Genomic DNA, 18,596 nt, shown 5'->3' with positions numbered 1-18,596 from the left:
CGGAGTAGGTGGCCGCACATCAGCATGTCCGGAGTAGGTGGCCGCACATCAGCATGTCCAGGGTAGGTGGCCGCACATCAGCATGTCCAGGGTAGGTGGCCGTACATCAGCATGTCCAGGGTAGGTGGCCGTACATCAGCATGTCCGGAGTAGGTGGCCGCACATCAGCATGTCCAGGGTAGGTGGCCGCACATCAGCATGTCCAGGGTAGGTGGCCGTACATCAGCATGTCCAGGGTAGGTGGCCGTACATCAGCATGTCCAGGGTAGGTGGCAGCACATCAGCATGTCCAGGGTAGGTGGCAGCACATCAGCATGTCCAGGGTAGGAGGCCGCACATCAGCATGTCCAGGGCAGGTGGCAGCACATCAGCATGTCCAGGGTAGGAGGCCGCACATCAGCATGTCCAGGGTAGGTGGCAGCACATCAGCATGTCCAGGGTAGGAGGCCGCACATCAGCATGTCCAGGGTAGGTGGCCGCACATCAGCATGTCCAGGGTAGGTGGCCGCACATCAGCATGTCCAGGGTAGGTGGCAGCACATCAGCATGTCCAGGGTAGGTGGCCGCACATCAGCATGTCCAGGGCAGGTGGCCGCACATCAGCATGTCCAGGGTAGGTGGCAGCACATCAGCATGTCCAGGGTAGGTGGCCGCACATCAGCATGTCCAGGGTAGGTGGCCGCACATCCGCATGTCCAGGGTAGGTGGCCGCACATCAGCATGTCCAGGGTAGGTGGCCGCGCATCCGTATCATGTACAGGGTAGGTGGCCGCACATCAGCATGTCCAGAGAAGTTGGCAGCGCACCTTCCACATTCCCTGTCCTGCTAGTGCAATCCATTCTGTTGCTGCCGGAGGCGTCGCCATGCTTGTTACAGGGGGGGCGGAGCAGAACCACACTGGACACACTTGCTATAGTGGGTGGGGGTTCCGGCCATGCTTGTTATGGAGGGATGGAGCAGTACCACACTGGACACCCTTGCTGTAGGGGGTGGAGGTTCCGGCCATGCTTGTTACAGGGGGGGCGGGGGGGGGTGGAGCAGTACCACACTGGACACTCTTGCTGTAGGGGGTGGGGGTTCCGGCCATGCTTGTTATGGAGGGATGGAGTAGTACCACACTGGACTAGAGTTGGGCCGAACGGTTCGCCTGCGAACGGTTCCACGCGAACTTCGGTGGTTCGCGTTCGCGTCCCGCAGGCGAACCTTTGCGGAAGTTCGGTTCGCCCCATAATGCACATGGAGGGTCAACTTTGACCCTCTACATCAGTCAGCAGGCCCAGTGTAGCCAATTAGGCTACACTAGCCCCTGGAGCCCCACCCCCCCTTATATAAGGCAGGCAGCGGCGGCCATTACGGTCACTCGTGTGCTGCCTGCGTTAGTGAGAGTAGGGCGAGCTGCTGCAGACTGTCTCTCAGGGAAAGATTAGTTAGGCTTAACTTGTTCCTGTCTGGCTGCATACCTGTGCTGTGAACCCACCACTGCATACCTGTGCTGTGAACCCACCACTGCATACCTGTGCTGTGAACCCACCACTGCATACCTGTGCTGTGAACCCACCACTGCATACCTGTGCTGTGAACCCACCACTGCATACCTGTGCTGTGAACCCACCACTGCATACCTGTGCTGTGAACCCACCACTGCATACCTGTTGAGTAAACCCACCACTGCATACCTGTGCTGTGAACCCACCACTGCATACCTGTTCAGTGAACCTGCCACTGCATACCTGTTCTGTTCAGTGGACCCGCCACTGTATACCTGTTCATTGAACCCACCACTGCATACCTGTTCTGTGAACCCACCACTGCATACCTGTGCTGTGAACCCACCACTGCATACCTCTTCAGTCAACCTGCCACTGCATACCTGTTCTGTTTAGTGGACCCGCCACTGTATACCTGTTCATTGAACCCACCACTGCATACCTGTGCTGTGAACCCACCACTGCATACCTGTTCTGTGAACCCACCACTGCATACCTGTGCTGTGAACCCACCACTGCATACCTGTTTAGTGAACCCACCACTGCATACCTGTTTAGTGAACCCACCACTGCATACCTGTTCTGTGAACCCACCACTGCATACCTGTTCTGTGAACCCACCACTGCATACCTGTGCTGTGAACCCACCACTGCATACCTGTTTAGTGAACCTGCCACTGCATACCTGTTCTGTTCAGTGGACCCGCCACTGTATACCTGTTCATTGAACCCACCACTGCATACCTGTGCTGTGAACCCACCACTGCATACCTGTTCTGTGAACCCACCACTGCATACCTGTTCAGTGAACCCGCCACTGCATACCTGTTCTGTTCAGTGGACCCGCCACTGTATACCTGTTCAGTGAACCCACCACTGCATACCTGTGCTGTGAACCCACCACTGCATACCTGTTCTGTGAACCCACCACTGCATACCTGTTCAGTGAACCCGCCACTGCATACCTGTTCTGTTCAGTGGACCCGCCACTGTATACCTGTTCAGTGAACCCGCCACTGCATACCTGTTCTGTTCAGTGGACCCGCCACTGTATACCTGTTCAGTGAACCCGCCACTGCATACCTGTTCTGTTCAGTGGACCCGCCACTGTATACCTGTTCAGTGAACCCGCCACTGCATACCTGTTGTGTTCAGTGAACCTGCCACTGCATACCTGTTCTGTGAACCCGCCACTGTATACCTGTTCTGTTTAGTGAACCCGCCACTGCATACCTGTTCTGTTCAGTGGACCCGCCACTGTATACCTGTTCAGTGAACCCGCCACTGCATACCTGTTGTGTTCAGTGAACCTGCCACTGCATACCTGTTCTGTGAACCCGCCACTGTATACCTGTTCTGTTTAGTGAACCCGCCACTGTATACCTGTTCTGTTTAGTGAACCCGCCACTGCATACCTGTTCTGTTCAGTGGACCCGCCACTCTATACCTGTTCAGTGAACCCGCCACTGCATACCTGTTCTGTTCAGTGGACCCGCCACTGTATACCTGTTCAGTGAACCCGCCACTGTATACCTGTTCTTTTTAGTGAATCCGCCACTGCATACCTGTTCTGTTCAGTGGACCCGCCACTGTATACCTGTTCAGTGAACCCGCCACTGCATACCTGTTGTGTTCAGTGAACCCGCCACTGCATACCTGTTGTGTTCAGTGAACCTGCCACTGCATACCTGTTCTGTGAACCCGCCACTGTATACCTGTTCTGTTTAGTGAACCCGCCACTGTATACCTGTTCTGTTTAGTGAACCCGCCACTGCATACCTGTTCTGTTCAGTGGACCCGCCACTGTATACCTGTTCAGTGAACCCGCCACTGCATACCTGTTCTGTTCAGTGGACCCACCACTGTATACCTGTTCAGTGAACCCGCCACTGCATACCTGTTGTGTTCAGTGAACCTGCCACTGCATACCTGTTCTGTGAACCCGCCACTGTATACCTGTTCTGTTTAGTGAACCCGCCACTGCATACCTGTTCTGTTTAGTGGACCCGCCACTGTAAACCTGTTCAGTGAACCCGCCACTGTATACCTGTTCTGTTTAGTGAACCCGCCACTGCATACCTGTTCTGTTCAGTGGACCCGCCACTGTATACCTGTTCAGTGAACCTGCCACTGCATACCTGTTGTGTTCAGTGAACCCGCCACTGCATACCTGTTGTGTTCAGTGAACCCGCCACTGCATACCTGTTGTGTTCAGTGAACCTGCCACTGCATACCTGTTCTGTGAACCCGCCACTGTATACCTGTTCTGTTTAGTGAACCCGCCACTGTATACCTGTTCTGTTTAGTGAACCCGCCACTGCATACCTGTTCTGTTTAGTGAACCCGCCACTGCATACCTGTTCTGTTTAGTGGACCCGCCACTGTAAACCTGTTCAGTGAACCTGCCACTGTATACCTGTTCTGTTTAGTGAACCCGCCACTGCATACCTGTTGTGTTCAGTGAACCTGCCACTGCATACCTGTTCTGTGAACCCGCCACTGTATACCTGTTCTGTTTAGTGAACCTGCCACTGTATACCTGTTCTGTTTAGTGAACCCGCCACTGCATACCTGTTCTGTTTAGTGAACCCGCCACTGCATACCTGTTCTGTTCAGTGGACCCGCCACTGTATACCTGTTCAGTGAACCCGCCACTGCATACCTGTTGTGTTCAGTGAACCTGCCACTGCATACCTGTTCTGTGAACCCGCCACTGTATACCTGTTCTGTTTAGTGAACCCGCCACTGCATACCTGTTCTGTTTAGTGGACCCGCCACTGTAAACCTGTTCAGTGAACCTGCCACTGTATACCTGTTCTGTTTAGTGAACCCGCCACTGCATACCTGTTGTGTTCAGTGAACCTGCCACTGCATACCTATTCTGTGAACCCGCCACTGTATACCTGTTCTGTTCAGTGAACCCACCGCATCAGTGCGCATACCTGTGCAGTTAAGTGAACCCACCTACCTACGTGAGTGCACGCAGTGTGATATACCACTCCGTGCATACCCGATATGGACAAAACAGGTAGAGGAAGAGGTAGTGCCAGAGCTAGAAGAAGGCCACCCGGCAGGTCTGCGCGAGGTCGTGTAAATGTAATTTCGTGTGGACCTGGCCCACAGTACAGTGCTCGGAAGAAGGCACGTCCCATCACCTCCCAAGATTGTCAGGACGTGGTTGAGTATTTAGCGACACAGAACACCTCATCTTGCTCAGCCACCAGCGCTACTACTAGCACCACTTCCGCTGCATTTGACACTTCGCAAGAATTATTTAGTGGTGAAATCACTGATGCACAGCCATTGTTGTTACAGCCAGATGAATTTTCACCAGCTCATATGTCTGAGTTACGCGGCAACACTATGGATGTAACGTGTCAGGAGGATGAAGGACCTACTGATGGTGCAAGTTTGGATTTGTCTGAGGCAAGCGAAGCTGGGCAGGATGATTACGATGATGACGGTAATAGGGATCCTCTGTATGTTCCCAATAGAGGAGATGAAGAGGGGGACAGTTCAGAGGGGGAGTCAGAGAGTAGTAGGAGGAGAGAAGTTGCTGAAAGAAGCTGGGGCAGCTCTTCGTCAGAAACAGCTGGTGGCAGAGTCTGGCACCATGTATCACCACCTATGTACAGCCAGCCAACTTGCCCTTCAGCATCAGCTGCTGAGGTCCCCATAGTGCCCACATCCCAGGGTGGCTCAGCGGTGTGGAATTTTTTTAATGTGTGTGCCTCAGATCGGACCAAAGCCATCTGTTCGCTCTGCCAACAAAAATTGAGCCGTGGAAAGGCCAACACTCACGTAGGGACAAGTGCCTTACGAAGGCACCTGGAGAAAAGGCACAAACAGCAATGGGATGGCCACCTGAGCAAAAGCAGCAGCAGCACACAAAAGAAAAGTCACCCTCCTTCTCCTCTTCCTCCTTCAGGTGCATCATCTGCTTCTGCCGCTTTCTCCCTTGCGCCTTCACAGGCACCCTCCTCCACTCCGCCTCTGCCCTTGAGCAGTTCCTGCTCCTCTGCCCACAGCAGCATATAGGTGTCCGTGAAGGAAATGTTTGAGCGGAAGAAGCCAATTTCGGCCAGTCACCCCCTTGCCCGGCGTCTGACAGCTGGCGTGGCGGAACTGTTAGCTCGGCAGCTGTTACCATACCGGCTGGTGGCCTTCCGTAAATTTGCGGCCATCGGAACACCGCAGTGGAAGATGCCAGGCCGCACTTATTTTTCGAGAAAGGCCATACCCCAACTGCACCGTGAAGTTGAGAGGCAAGTGGTGTCATCTCTTGCGAAGAGCGTTGGGTCAAGGGTACACCTGACCAGGCTCGGACAGAGCCGCCGAACCACCGACGGTCCCATCGGTGGGCCCCGACTGCCCCTCCTCCTGGGGGCCCCTAGAAGGCGTGCGCTGCATGGGAGAGCCGGGGAGGGCAGCCCGACTGTTTTTTTTTTTTTATGTCCCTTAATAAAAACTATTTTCCCCGGGGGGGCCCCCTCCTATCCTCCCCCTCCCTCACCTCGGAGGGCCCCCCTCCTGTTACGAGCGGCGGCGGCGGTTACAGCAAAGTTCCTGCGAGGTATAGCAGAAGATAGAGGTCCAGCTGCCTCCCGGGCTACGCTGTCTCCTCTATGCCGCTCGCACTGCTTCCTGGTTTAGTGCGAGCGGCATAGAGGAGACAGCGACTGGGAGGCAGCTGGACCTCTATCTTCTGCTTTACCTCCCCGGAAGTTTGCTGTACCCGCCGGCGCCGCTCGTAACAGGAGGGGGCCCTCCGAGAGTCCGAGGTGAGGGAGGGGGAGGATAGGAGGGGGCCCCCGGGGAAAATAGTTTTTTTTAAGGGAAAAAAAACAAAAAAAAAAAACAGTCGGGCTGCCCTCCCCGCGGCTTGTAAGGAGGGGGGACACCCAGGTGAGGGGGAGCATAGGAGTCGGGGCCCCCACTGGCTACCCACTCGGCTACCTAACTGCCCACCCTCCCACCTGGCTACCTAACTGCCCACCCGGCTACCTATCTACCCACCCAGCTACCTATCTGCCTACCCTCCCACCCGGCTACCTATCTGCCCACCCGGCTACCTATCTACCCACCCGGCTACCTATCTACCCACCCAGCTACCTATCTGCCTACCCTCCCACCCGGCTACCTATCTGCCCACCCGGCTACCTATCTACCCACCCAGCTACCTATCTGCCTACCCTCCCACCCGGCTACCTAACTGCCCACCCGGCTACCTAACTGCCTACCCTCCCACCCGGCTACCTATCTACCCACCCGGCTACCTAACTGGCTGCCCACCCGGCTACCTATCTACCCACCCAGCTACCTATCTGCCTACCCTCCCACCCGGCTACCTAACTGCCCACCCGGCTACCTAACTGCCTACCCTCCCACCCGGCTACCCTTCTGCCTACCCTCCCACCCGGCTACCTAACTGCCCACCCGGCTACCTAACTGCCTACCCTCCCACCCGGCTACCTATCTACCCACCCAGCTACCTATCTGCCTACCCTCCCACCCGGCTACCTAATTGCCCACCCGGCTACCTAACTGCCTACCCTCCCACCCGGCTACCTATCTGCCCACCCGGCTACCTATCTGCCCACCTGGATACCTATCTACCCACCCAGCTACCTATCTGCCCACCCGGCTACCTAACTGCCTACCCTCCCACCTGGCTACCTAACTGCCCACCCGGCTACCTATCTACCCACCCAGCTACCTATCTGCCTACCCTCCCACCCGGCTACCTATCTGCCCACCCGGCTACCTATCTACCCACCCGGCTACCTATCTACCCACCCAGCTACCTATCTGCCTACCCTCCCACCCGGCTACCTATCTGCCCACCCGGCTACCTATCTACCCACCCAGCTACCTATCTGCCTACCCTCCCACCTGGCTACCTAACTGCCCACCCGGCTACCTAACTGCCCACCCAGCTACCTATCTGCCCACCTGGCTACCTAACTGCCTACCCTCCCACCCGGCTACCTAACTGCCCACCCAGCTACCTATCTGCCTACCCTCCCACCCGGCTACATAACTGCCTACCCGGCTACCTATCTGCCTACCATGCCATGGGCGTCCCTACGTAGGGCAAAATGGGGCATGCACACTCCCCTGGCTAGCTGCTGCCCCCCCCTAGCTACCCGGACGTGGCTGGCCCGCCCGCCCTGGGGTGGCAGCGGAGAGAGAAAAGAAGCGGCAGGCACAGCGGCGCTGCCTGCCGCATCACTTAATTCTAAAGGGGGGAGCGAGAGAGGGGGAGCCCCAAGGTGAGGGAAGGGGGAGGGGGAAACGTCCTCCCTTCCCCACCGCTTCTCTTCTCTCTCCGCTGCCACTGAGGACACCTATAGATCTGGCTATTTAAACTGGGGACACCTATAGACCTGTCTATCTATACTGGGGGGCCCTGTCACTACCTAAACTAGGGGCTCCTGTCACTATATACACTGGGGGGCTCCTGTCATACCTAAACTGGGGGTACCTGTCACTAACTGAACTGGGGGGGCGCCTGTCAATACCTGAACTGGGGGCACCTGTCACTACCTGAACTGGGGGGCACTGTCACTACCTAAACTGGGGGCACCTGTCACTACATACCCTGGGGGGCACCTGTCACTACAAACACTGGGGGCTCCTGTCACTACATACCCTGGGGGGCACCTGTTACTACCTTAACTGGGGGGCACCTGTCACTACAAACACTGGGGGCTCCTGTCACTACCTAAACTGGGGGGTATCTGTCACTAACTAAACTGGGGGGCTCCTGTCGCTACCTAAACTTGGGGGTCCTGTCACTACCTAAGCTGGGAGGCTCCTGGTGCTACCTAAACTAGGGTGCACCTGTCACTACCTAAACTATCCAGGCCAGCCCAGCATCACCACCAGCCAACCAGCCCAGAATCACTGTCAAAAAGGCCACAGCATCACCACCAACAGTCAGGCCAACATTTACTTCAACCAGCCAAGTACAGCCCAGCATCACCGCCAGCCAGCCCAGCCACAGCATCACCACCAACAGTCAGGCCAACATTTACTTCAACCAGCCAAGTACAGCCCAGCATCACCGCCAGGCCGGCCACAGCATCACCGCCAGGCCTTTCAGCCCACACATCATCCCCAATCCAGCCAAAAACAGTATTGCCTGGCACAGCAGCCAGTAGAGGAGAATTCAGAAGCAAGGTGAGAGGTGTCTACCATGTTAAGTGGGCATTCTGCCTATTTATGTGAAATGCTGTTTATTTATGTGCCTCATGACTGCTGAATTTGTCTTGTTGGGGGCCTCATGGTTACTGAATTTGTCTTGTTGGGGGCCTCATGGTTACTGAATGTCTTGTTGGGGGCCTCATGATTGCTGAATTTGTCTTGTTGGGGGCCTCAAGATTGCTGAATTTGTCATGTTGTCATATTTGTCATATCTAACCTATGCTGAGGGAAACTATTCTGGCTACCTATATTAGCCCACTGCCTTACTGTTACAGTTACATTACAATTACCCCCCACCCATGTGATGTCATGTCCACACCCATTTTTTTTGTCGCTGCGCGCTTTGCTTTTTTTGGGGGGGGGGGGGTGTTGGTAAATTATCCGCACCGGGTGTCAAACACCCTAGCTACGCCACTGGAGGGGGGCACAGCTTGGAAGGGGGGGAATTGGGCACAGAGCGGCGGGGAGGGGGGGAAGAGTCCCCCCCTCCCTCACCTAGGGCCCCCCCCTTCCGCGCACCCCCCTCCTCCAGAAGTGCAGCCAGCAGCGAGCGGAGAATAGCTACAGAGATGATGCTATCTCCGCTCCGAGTCCGCATGCCGCTGCCCTGCTGGTCTCTGACTGTAGTGTGTGACGCTGTCCAATCACGTTTTCGCAGTACTTCCTGCTAGAGCGTGATTGGACAGCGTCACTACAGGAGACAGAGACCAGCAGGGCAGCAGCGGCATGCGGAGCGGAGCGGAGATAGCATCATCTGAAGCTGGTAAGCTATACTCCGCTCGCTGCTGGCTGCACTTCTCGAGGAGGGGGGTGCGCGGAAGGGGGGGCCCTAGGTGAGGGAGGGGGGGAGGCTTCCCCGCTGATCTGTGCCCTCTGCCCCCCCTTCCAAGCTGGGGGGGACTTGCATTGTGTGGGGGTATCTCTGCCACCAACCTGATTGCATTGTGTGGGGGTATCTGCAGCCAACCTGATTGCATTGTGTGGGGGTATCTGCAGCCAAACTGATTGCATTTTGTGGGGGTATCTGCAGCCAAACTGATTGCATTTTGTGGGGGTATCTGCCGTCAACCTGATTGCATTTTGTGGGGGTATCTGCCGTTAACCTGATTGCATTGTGTGGGGGTATCTGCCGTCAACCTGATTGCATTTTGTGGGGGTATCTGCCACCAACCTGATTGCATTGTGTGGGGGTATCTGCCGTCAACCTGATTGCATTTTGTGGGGGTATCTGCTGCAATTTGACTACTTGATGAATTATCATGAGGCATGTAACTACTTGAATATACAATGTATCTGGTCGGACCTAATCTCTGTGAATAACGCCGCTACTTATTTTGTGTTTTGTATTTTTTTTTTAAGTCTGCCCATGACTCATCATGACCACGCCGATGTTCCAGTGCATGGTGACACCCATTTAGTTTCGCATTTAGACATATCCCTATTGGAGACTGTCCTCAGAATTGCTCACAATCTATTCCCTACCATAAAGTCATGCAAAATTTCTAGAGTACATGTGTATGTGAGCCCAAAATGGGGGGGGGGAGGGAGGAGGAGGAGAGGGGGGTGGGCCCCAGGCTGAAACTTCCTCGGTGGGCCCTTGGTGTCCCAGTCCGACCCTGCACCTGACCACGGATGCCTGGTCTGCCAAGCACGGGCAGGGCCGCTACATTACCTACACAGCCCATTGGGTGAACCTGGTGGTGAACGATGGCAAGCAGGGCGCAGCGGACCAAATTGTGACACCTCCACGGCTTGCAGGCAGGCCTCCTGCCACCTCCTCTCCTCCTGCTACATGCTCTTCACTGTCCTCCTCCTCCTTGGCTGAGTGGCAGTTCTCCTCTCCAGCTACACAGCCCCAGCTCCGCAGGGCCTATGCTGCATGCCAGGTAAGACGGTGTCACGCCATCTTAGACATGTCTTGTCTCAAAGCGGAGAGTCACACTGGAGCAGCTCTCCTGGCTGCTCTTAAGAAACAGGTGGATGAGTGGCTGACCCCGCACCACCTGGAGATAGGCAACGTGGTGTGCGACAACGGCAGTAATCTGCTTGCCGCTTTGCATATGGGGAAGCTGACACACATACCCTGCATGGCACATGTCATGAATCTAGTGGTTCAAAGATTTGTGGCAAAGTACCCTGGCTTAGCGAATGTCCTGAAGCAGGCCAGGAAGTTCTGTGGGCATCTGAGGCGGTCTTACACAGCCATGGCACGCTTTGCGGAAATTCAGCGCAAAAACAACATGCCGGTGAGACGCCTCATTTGCGATAGCCCGACTCGCTGGAACTCGACCCTGCTCATGTTCTCCCGCCTGCTAGAACAGAAGAAAGCCGTGACCCACTACCTCTACAACTACAGTAGAATGAAACAGTCTGGGAAGATGGGGATGTTCTGTCCCGACAACTGGACACTGATGGAAAATGCATGCAGGCTCATGCGGCCGTTTGAGGAGGTGACCAACCTGGTGAGGGCACCATCAGCGACTTAATTCCCTACGCTTACTTCTTGGAGCGTGCTGTGCGTAGAGTGGCGGATGAAGCTGTGAATGAGCGTGACCAGGAACCGTTACGGCAGGAACAGGCATGGGACCAATTTTCATCAGACCCAGCTGTTTCCTCAACACCTGCGGCAGCACAGAGGGGGGAGGAGGAGGAAGAAGAGAAGTCGTGTGCAGAAGACGAGTCAGACTCAGAGGATGATGAGCAAGGTGTTTCTTTGGGGGAGGAGGAGGAGGAGGAGGAGGGGACAGCGGCAGGAGAACAACCTCAGCAGGCATCGCAAGGGGCTTGTGCTGCTCAACCTTCCCGTGGTATTGTTCGCGGCTGGGGGGAGGAGGTTGACTTACCTGACGTCACTGAGGAAGAGCAAGAGGAGATGGAGGGTACTGGATCCGACTTTGTGCAGATGTCGTCTTTTATGCTGTCCTGCCTGTTGAGGGACCCCCGTATAAAAAACCTCAAGGGGAATGAGCTGTACTGGGTGGCCACACTACTAGACCCTCGGTACAGGCACAAAGTGGCGGACCTGTTACCAACTCACCGGAAGGTGGAAAGGATGCAGCACCTGCAGAACCAGCTGTCAACTATGCTTTACAATGCCTTTAAAGGGAAGGTCCAAGCAAAAAAAAAAATTGAGATTCACTTACCTGGGGCTTCTACCAGCCCCATGCAGCCATCCTGTGCCCTCGTAGTCACGCACTGCTGCTCCAGTCCCCCCCTGGCAGCTTTCTGACCTCGGAGGTCAGGGCCGAATAGCGTACATTTTTACACATTCCCGCTAGTGCAGGAACATTAACACATACATTTTTACGCGTTAGTGGTGAAACGCGTAAAGTTTTGTTCCTGCACTAGCTGGAATGCGTAAAAATGTATGCAATGTGGCCCTGACCTCCGAGGTCAGAAAGCTGCCAGCGGGGGACTGGAGCAGCAGTGAGTGACTACAAGGGCACAGGATGGCTACATGGGGCTGGTAGAAGCCCCAGGTAAGTGAATCTCATTTTTTTTTTTTTGCTTGGACCTTCCCTTTAAGGGTGATGTGACGGCACAACGCCAGCAAGGTACCACTGCCACTAATCCTCCTCCCGTGTCCACGCAGTCAAAGACAGGACGCTCCAGCGATCTCATGGTGATGTCGGACATGCGGACGTTCTTTAGTCCAACGCCTCGCCGTAGCCCTTCCGGATCCACCCTCCACCAACGCCTGGAACGGCAGGTAGCCGACTACCTGGCCTTAAGTGTGGATGTAGACACTGCTGTGAACAGCGATGAGGAACCCTTGAACTACTGGGTGCGCAGGCTTGACCTGTGGCCAGAGCTGTCCCAATTTGCCATCCAACTTCTCTCCTGCCCTGCCGCAAGCGTCCTGTCAGAAAGGACCTTCAGCGCAGCTGGAGGCATTGTCACAGAGAAGAGAAGTCGCCTAAGTCACAAAAGTGTTAAGTACCTCACCTTTATCAAAATGAATGAGGCATGGATCCCGGAGGGCTGCTGCTCGCCCCAAGACTAAGTCAGTCCCCGCACTCACAGCATCTCTGCCTGCACGCCGTGTGACTGGCTGCCTGGCCTGCCCCAAGAAGACTAAGTCGCTCCCAGTCCCTCCACACAGCATGTCTGCCTGCAGGCCGCTTGACTACCTTCTCCGCCACCACCAACAGGGTCTGGGACTCCAGGCGGATTGCTGAATTTTTTAGGCCGCTGCTAGCAGCGGCCGCTGTAATAATTTTTCTGGTGCGTGAACATGACTGCCTAATTTTTCTGGCTGCACTGCGGGCAGCTGCAACAACAAAAGAAAAGGCATGTACATGCGCCCATTCCCCTTCGTGATCATTACCTTGCCGTGGTGAAGGGGCTTGCGTATCACAATGAAGCAATGACCGGCGCCTAGATGAGTGTCTCGGGGGGCACACCCACGATAATAAGGTCGTTGCCTCATTGTGGTCAGACCAAATTTGATCAGCTGGACAGTCACTGTTCTGTTATTCAGCTACATCAGCCAGGCGACCATATGGGCTGTAAAGCCACCAAAACCTGCACTCTCGCCATGGTGCGCACCAGTCCAGCACGGCCGTCACTACACAAACAGCTGTTTGCGGTGCGTTACACGGTGAGTTTGGTGTGTCAGTGTGAAGCAGTACCTTAATTACACTACCTGATTGATGTATACACATGCAAGATGTTTGAAAGCACTTTAGGCCTGTCATTTAGCATTCAATGTGATTTCTGCCCTTAAAACGCTGCTTTGCGTCAAATCCAGATTTTTCCCCGGGACTTTTGGCATGTATCCCACTCCGCCATGCCCCCCTCCAGGTGTTAGACCCCTTGAAACATCTTTTCCATCACTTTTTTGGCCAGCATAATTATTTTTTTTTTTTCAAAGTTTGCATCCCCATTGAAGTCTATTGCGGTTCGCGAACTTTAACGCGAACCGAACCTTCCGCGGAAGTTCGCGAACCAGGTTCGCGAACCTAAAATCGGAGGTTCGGCCCAACTCTACACTGGACACACTTGCTGTAGTGGGTGGGGGTTCCGGCCATGCTTGTTATGGGGGAGCGGAGCAGTACCACACTGGACACACTTGCTGTAGGGGGTGGGGGTTCCGGAATGGCTGGTGAAATTCTGATCCGTGATGAAACGTTTGTCCACAGAGCGAGTTCAGAAGGAATTGGATGAGATGATTGGTCCAGACAGGCTGCCTGGAATTGCAGATCGCTGCCGCCTGCCGTACACAAACGCCGTGGTACATGAAGCCATGCGATTTGCAGACATCGCGCCGATGGCCCTCCCACACAAAATGGCTGCAGACACCAACTTCAGAGGCTTCACCCTCCCCCAGGTGAGAAGACCACCTGCCTGACACACTACAGCTGGGGGCCACCAGGCACCAAGCAAACATGCAGTATTACAGAGTACATGAACTCGAAGAGACAAGAGTCTGTCATGTCTTATTGATAAAGGACTGGGGGGGGGGGGGTCTCAGGCCTAAATACTTACCTGATCAACCCTAATTTAGTCATGCAGATGATTGCTCTGCCCCCTCGGAATTGCAGCCGAGGAGAGTTTTGTTTTTTAAATATCTGCCGAGGCTCTGGCCACGCCCATCTGCGTTGCTGCAGCCCGCCCCCAGCCCTTTGTCCCCGTTGCCTAATTGGTGGTTTCTGAACAGTGAGAGGCTGTGGCAATGCCAGCAGAGCTTCCCAAAGAGCTTTGGTAGACAACAGAAACATGGCTGCGACAGAGTTCCCGAGGAGGGGGCGGAGCATCACCTGCATCCCCACTTACATCGGATCAGGTAAGTATTAACCCTGAAACTTGGTATGACAGGCTCTGTCATTCTTTTCTTTATTTATTCAAGTACTGTTTAAGTGTTGAAGGATTTCACCTCTCACCATGGTTATGTCAGAATGTAAAGGGACTGCTGAATGCAAATCTGTAGGCACAGATTTATAAATACCATCTACTAATGTATTAATCAGTGCAATAAGCAGTTACCTTTCCTGTATGAAATGTGCCTCCTGTTTTTATCATATCACCAGAAGCAGCCAATCTGAGAGGATTATCTTCAGGCTTTGCGGGTGGGGTTGGCTCTGCTTGGATTGCACCCTTTTTTTTTTCAGTTTGCAAGGGGGCGGGCACAGACTGAATCTCTTTAAGAAGATTGCAGCCTGTAGCAGGGACAGACAGTGGAGCAGGAAGCAATGAGTGGTTTGGCTCCTGACCAAATTCTTTAAAAATGATTTATTTTGATATCAGCTGATGAAGAAAGTTCCTCACACATTACATGATTTCCCATCTAGCAATTGATAGGAGATTGAAAACAATGTGGTCAATCCAAAGCAGGGCCGGCTTTAGGGGGGGGCAAGAGGGGGCAGAGCCCCCTCAAATAGACTTCTTGCCCCCTCAAATATGCTGCTGCTTCCTGGTCCATGGAACGCAGACACATTTCCTCTATCTCCGCTGTGCTGTGTGTAGAGGGCGGAGATAGAGACACTCAGTAGCCTGGTCGGGTATCACATGGGGCCAGGCAGCCAGTGAGAGAGGAGTGAGACACTCTGCTCTCTCACTGGCTGCCCGCCCCATGTGATCCCGGCCAGCCAGCCACAAGTATCTCTGTATCTGAATGAGAAGGATGGGCGCGCTGGGGAGACATGAGAGGAAAAGGCAAGTGATTTATGTCTCCAGTCCCAGCCGCCCAGCTCTCTGCATACACAGGACACAGCCTGTCAGACTGCCTGTGTGCTGCTGATGGACGGCGCTATGTTGTGTATAATGTACGAGTCCCCTGACCTCCCACACTGACCTGAGGACCCTGTGCCCACATCACTGTGATGATTGGTGGGCAGGGGGATACTCTTTTATTAATAACTGATTCCTATCTGCAGCTCAGGGAGCAGGAACAATCTGCACAGAGGTCAGATATACTCTGTGTAATGGCTCACCCCCCTTCTTTTCACTATTCAGTCTCACTGACTGACCTGCCCTCTTTTATCTGCTCTGCTCACTTCAGCCTGCATTTTCTTTTAACCCTTTCACTGCCTGTCCTAGCTTCTTAAGCTTTGTGTATCCTAATTTAATCATTTGTAGCTGCTGCTGGTCTCCTATTAAGAATGTCTTAAAGTGTACCAGAGATGATTGACAGTGTTGTATACATACCTGGGGCTTCCTCCAGCCCCATGCGCACAGATCACTCCCACGACGCCGTCCTTTGCTGCCTGCTGCTGCGGTATTGGGTCCCGTTAGTTCTGCCAGTCTACCCAAGGGAAGTGCGCCCTCTACGTATCTCTTCGGTGGTCGCTGGAGAGATACGTAAAGAGCGCAGTTCCTCTTGCGCAGACTGGCTGAACTAACGGGACCCAATACCGCAGCAGCAGGCAGCAGAGGACGGCGGCGTGGGAGCGATCTGTGTGCATGGGGCTGGAGGAAGACCTGGGTATGTATAAAACAGTATCAATCATCTTTGGTTTCCTTTAAGGGTGCCATACATCAGCAACTTGGCAGTGTATTTTTGGTGAAATGCTGTCAGATCACATATATTTTTGGGGGATGCACTACAGCAGAGCTCAAACTATCCCAGCAGACCTTTAACACCACTGCTAAAGTCATGTATATTTGGCCCCACCCATGACCACACCCACGGTCTGCTGCATGACCACGCCCATTTTTTGGCGCGCCGCGCTACGCGCGGCGCAGGGGTTTTTTATGCCCCCTGCAAATTTCTGGCTGCCCCCTTATATGTGCCTGTCTAGAACCGGCCCTGATCCAAAGTAAATTGACTAGTGTCCCACGCGCACTGCAAGCAAGATCATACCAATTTTCTTTCACCAATCTGAACAATGTTCTCCCGCCATGCTCTGAAATCAAAAATCAAAATCATATGAACTTTCATTAATTAGTTAGGAACCGGTCATAGTTAAAACCACACAGCACTTGTGGCGATAGCGTGTCCTGCCTCCTATAGACAGCTGAGCTCTGTACCTTGGTCAGGAGGAAAACCTTATGCCTCGTTAGCGATGAACTGCCCCTCCTCCCCTTGGCCCTAATTTGCATAACTTCCTATTTCCCCACCACCACCACCTTAATTAGCATAATCCCCTCATTAGCATGCATGCTGCCTTTTCTCACCAAACTCAGGGATATCAACAAAGCTCAGCTCTGGAGCAGAGGGAAGAGCTATAGAGAGGAAGGAGCAATATAGAAGGAGGAGCTAGAGGCAGAGTGATAGTTTGTCTGTAGCTGGGGCTCCTCCACTCTGCTGCCCCCTGCAGGCATGAATATTTGGTCACCTCACTCTTCCAATATCTCTGGATCAGATGAATTAGATATGAGAATGGTGTGAGTGATGGCAGAACCCCCCGATCTGCTTTACTAATACTGCTATAATACATTTACTTGTGATGTGTGACAATTCCTGCACTTTGTAGCAATGGAACCCAAAATCACAGGTCCAACTTTCATTTCTCCTCCAGGGAACTAAAGTCATCCCTCTTCTCGCCTCCTCCCTGGCGGACCCCGAGCACTGGAAGACCCCCCACCAGTTCCACCCGGAGAACTTCCTGGATGACGAGGGCAACTTCTGCAAGCAGGAGGCACTGATCCCCTTCTCTATGGGTAGGTATCACACCCACACCAGATCTGCAGAAACCAGGGGCTTAACTATAAATCATGGGGCCCCTAGCAAACCTTTCATGGGCCCCCAATGGTCACACTCTTTCCCTTGCCAACCCCTTATGACCCTCACAGCCTGGGGGCCCATCTTATAAGGGCCCTAAAGTGTGACTATCAGATTCACACCTATAACAAGTTTAGCCACAAAAACACCTGATCGGAAGGATGGACCCCTTAAAGGGACTCTGAGCAGTAAAAAAAGGAAACTGGTACTTACCTGGTGCTTCCTCCAGCCCCCCCCCCCCCCCATAGGCTGTGAGGTCCCCCCCCGGTGTCTTCCTGGCTCCTCTCCAGATCCTTTACCGCTGACTTTTGGGCTGAAGGTCGGCAGGTTCTTCCTTAACAGGTACACTCCATGTCATCATGCCAGCTGGCGTCACAGTACAGCGCATGTGCGGTTCAGAGTTAGACGACTGCGCAGCTCTGGGGCCCTTATGGTCACAGAGGATGCTCCCCTGTAGTTACGCTCCTGTCACAAACATTGAGGATTGGTTGATCTGCTGTATCTATAAGCGCTGTGCCAGTTGATGCAGTACATAGATCCAGACCTGCAAGTGGAAAGGGTGGCCCAGCTTCACCAGTGAGGGGGACTGTATGCGATTATGTCAGTTCTACAATAACCTCTTCCCATGTGTGTTGCAGGAAAGAGGATGTGCCCGGGGGAGGGGCTAGCCCAGATGGAGATCTTCATCTTCTTCACCGCTCTGCTCCAGAAGTTCACCTTCCGTCCCGCCAACCCCACAGACACCTTCAACCTCGGGGAACTGCGATGGGAGTTTCGGAAAAAGGGGCTCTTCTGTGACTTGAGAGCCAATCACAGGAGAAGGAAGATGAGCAAAGAAAAGGATCCGCTGTGAAAGGAAGAAGTTACAATAAAATCATTCCAGCTTTGCTAAAGTACTGACAAAAACTAGTGAAGTGGCTCTGGCTCTTGGTCCCAGTCTGGGTATGTGGGGCCAGTCACAGGAGGAAGAGGGGAGAGTAATGGGGACTCAGGGAACACCTCCTGTTTGGGGAGGTGTGAGTTTTAGTTACACTCAGTGGCGTAGGTAAGGAGCTGTGGGCCCCAGTGCAAGTTCTACATGGGGCCCCTCCAAGCACTCTATACATAACAATTGATACGCCACACCAAAACCAATCAAGCACAACCACAGTGTCAGCAAGAAGGGGATGGGGAATAATGTGTTTATGATCACTACTATTTAAAGCATCTATAGAAGGGCATATTACCAACACAGGACCAA

General features: G+C 53.8%; 1 pseudogene; it reads left to right on the top strand.

The window, feature by feature from the left end:
- The window catches only part of LOC137570310 (cytochrome P450 2F2-like), a 46,768-nt pseudogene extending 28,506 nt beyond the window's left edge, over positions 1 to 18,262 (top strand).
- Positions 18,263 to 18,596: the final 334 nt, after the last annotated feature.

Source organism: Hyperolius riggenbachi, chromosome 4 (genome assembly GCF_040937935.1).
Source record: "Hyperolius riggenbachi isolate aHypRig1 chromosome 4, aHypRig1.pri, whole genome shotgun sequence".
In the NCBI taxonomy this organism is placed as follows: Eukaryota; Metazoa; Chordata; class Amphibia; order Anura; family Hyperoliidae; genus Hyperolius; species Hyperolius riggenbachi.
The sequence above is the reverse complement of the archived record's forward strand: the minus strand, read 5'-3'. Positions and strand labels throughout refer to the sequence as shown.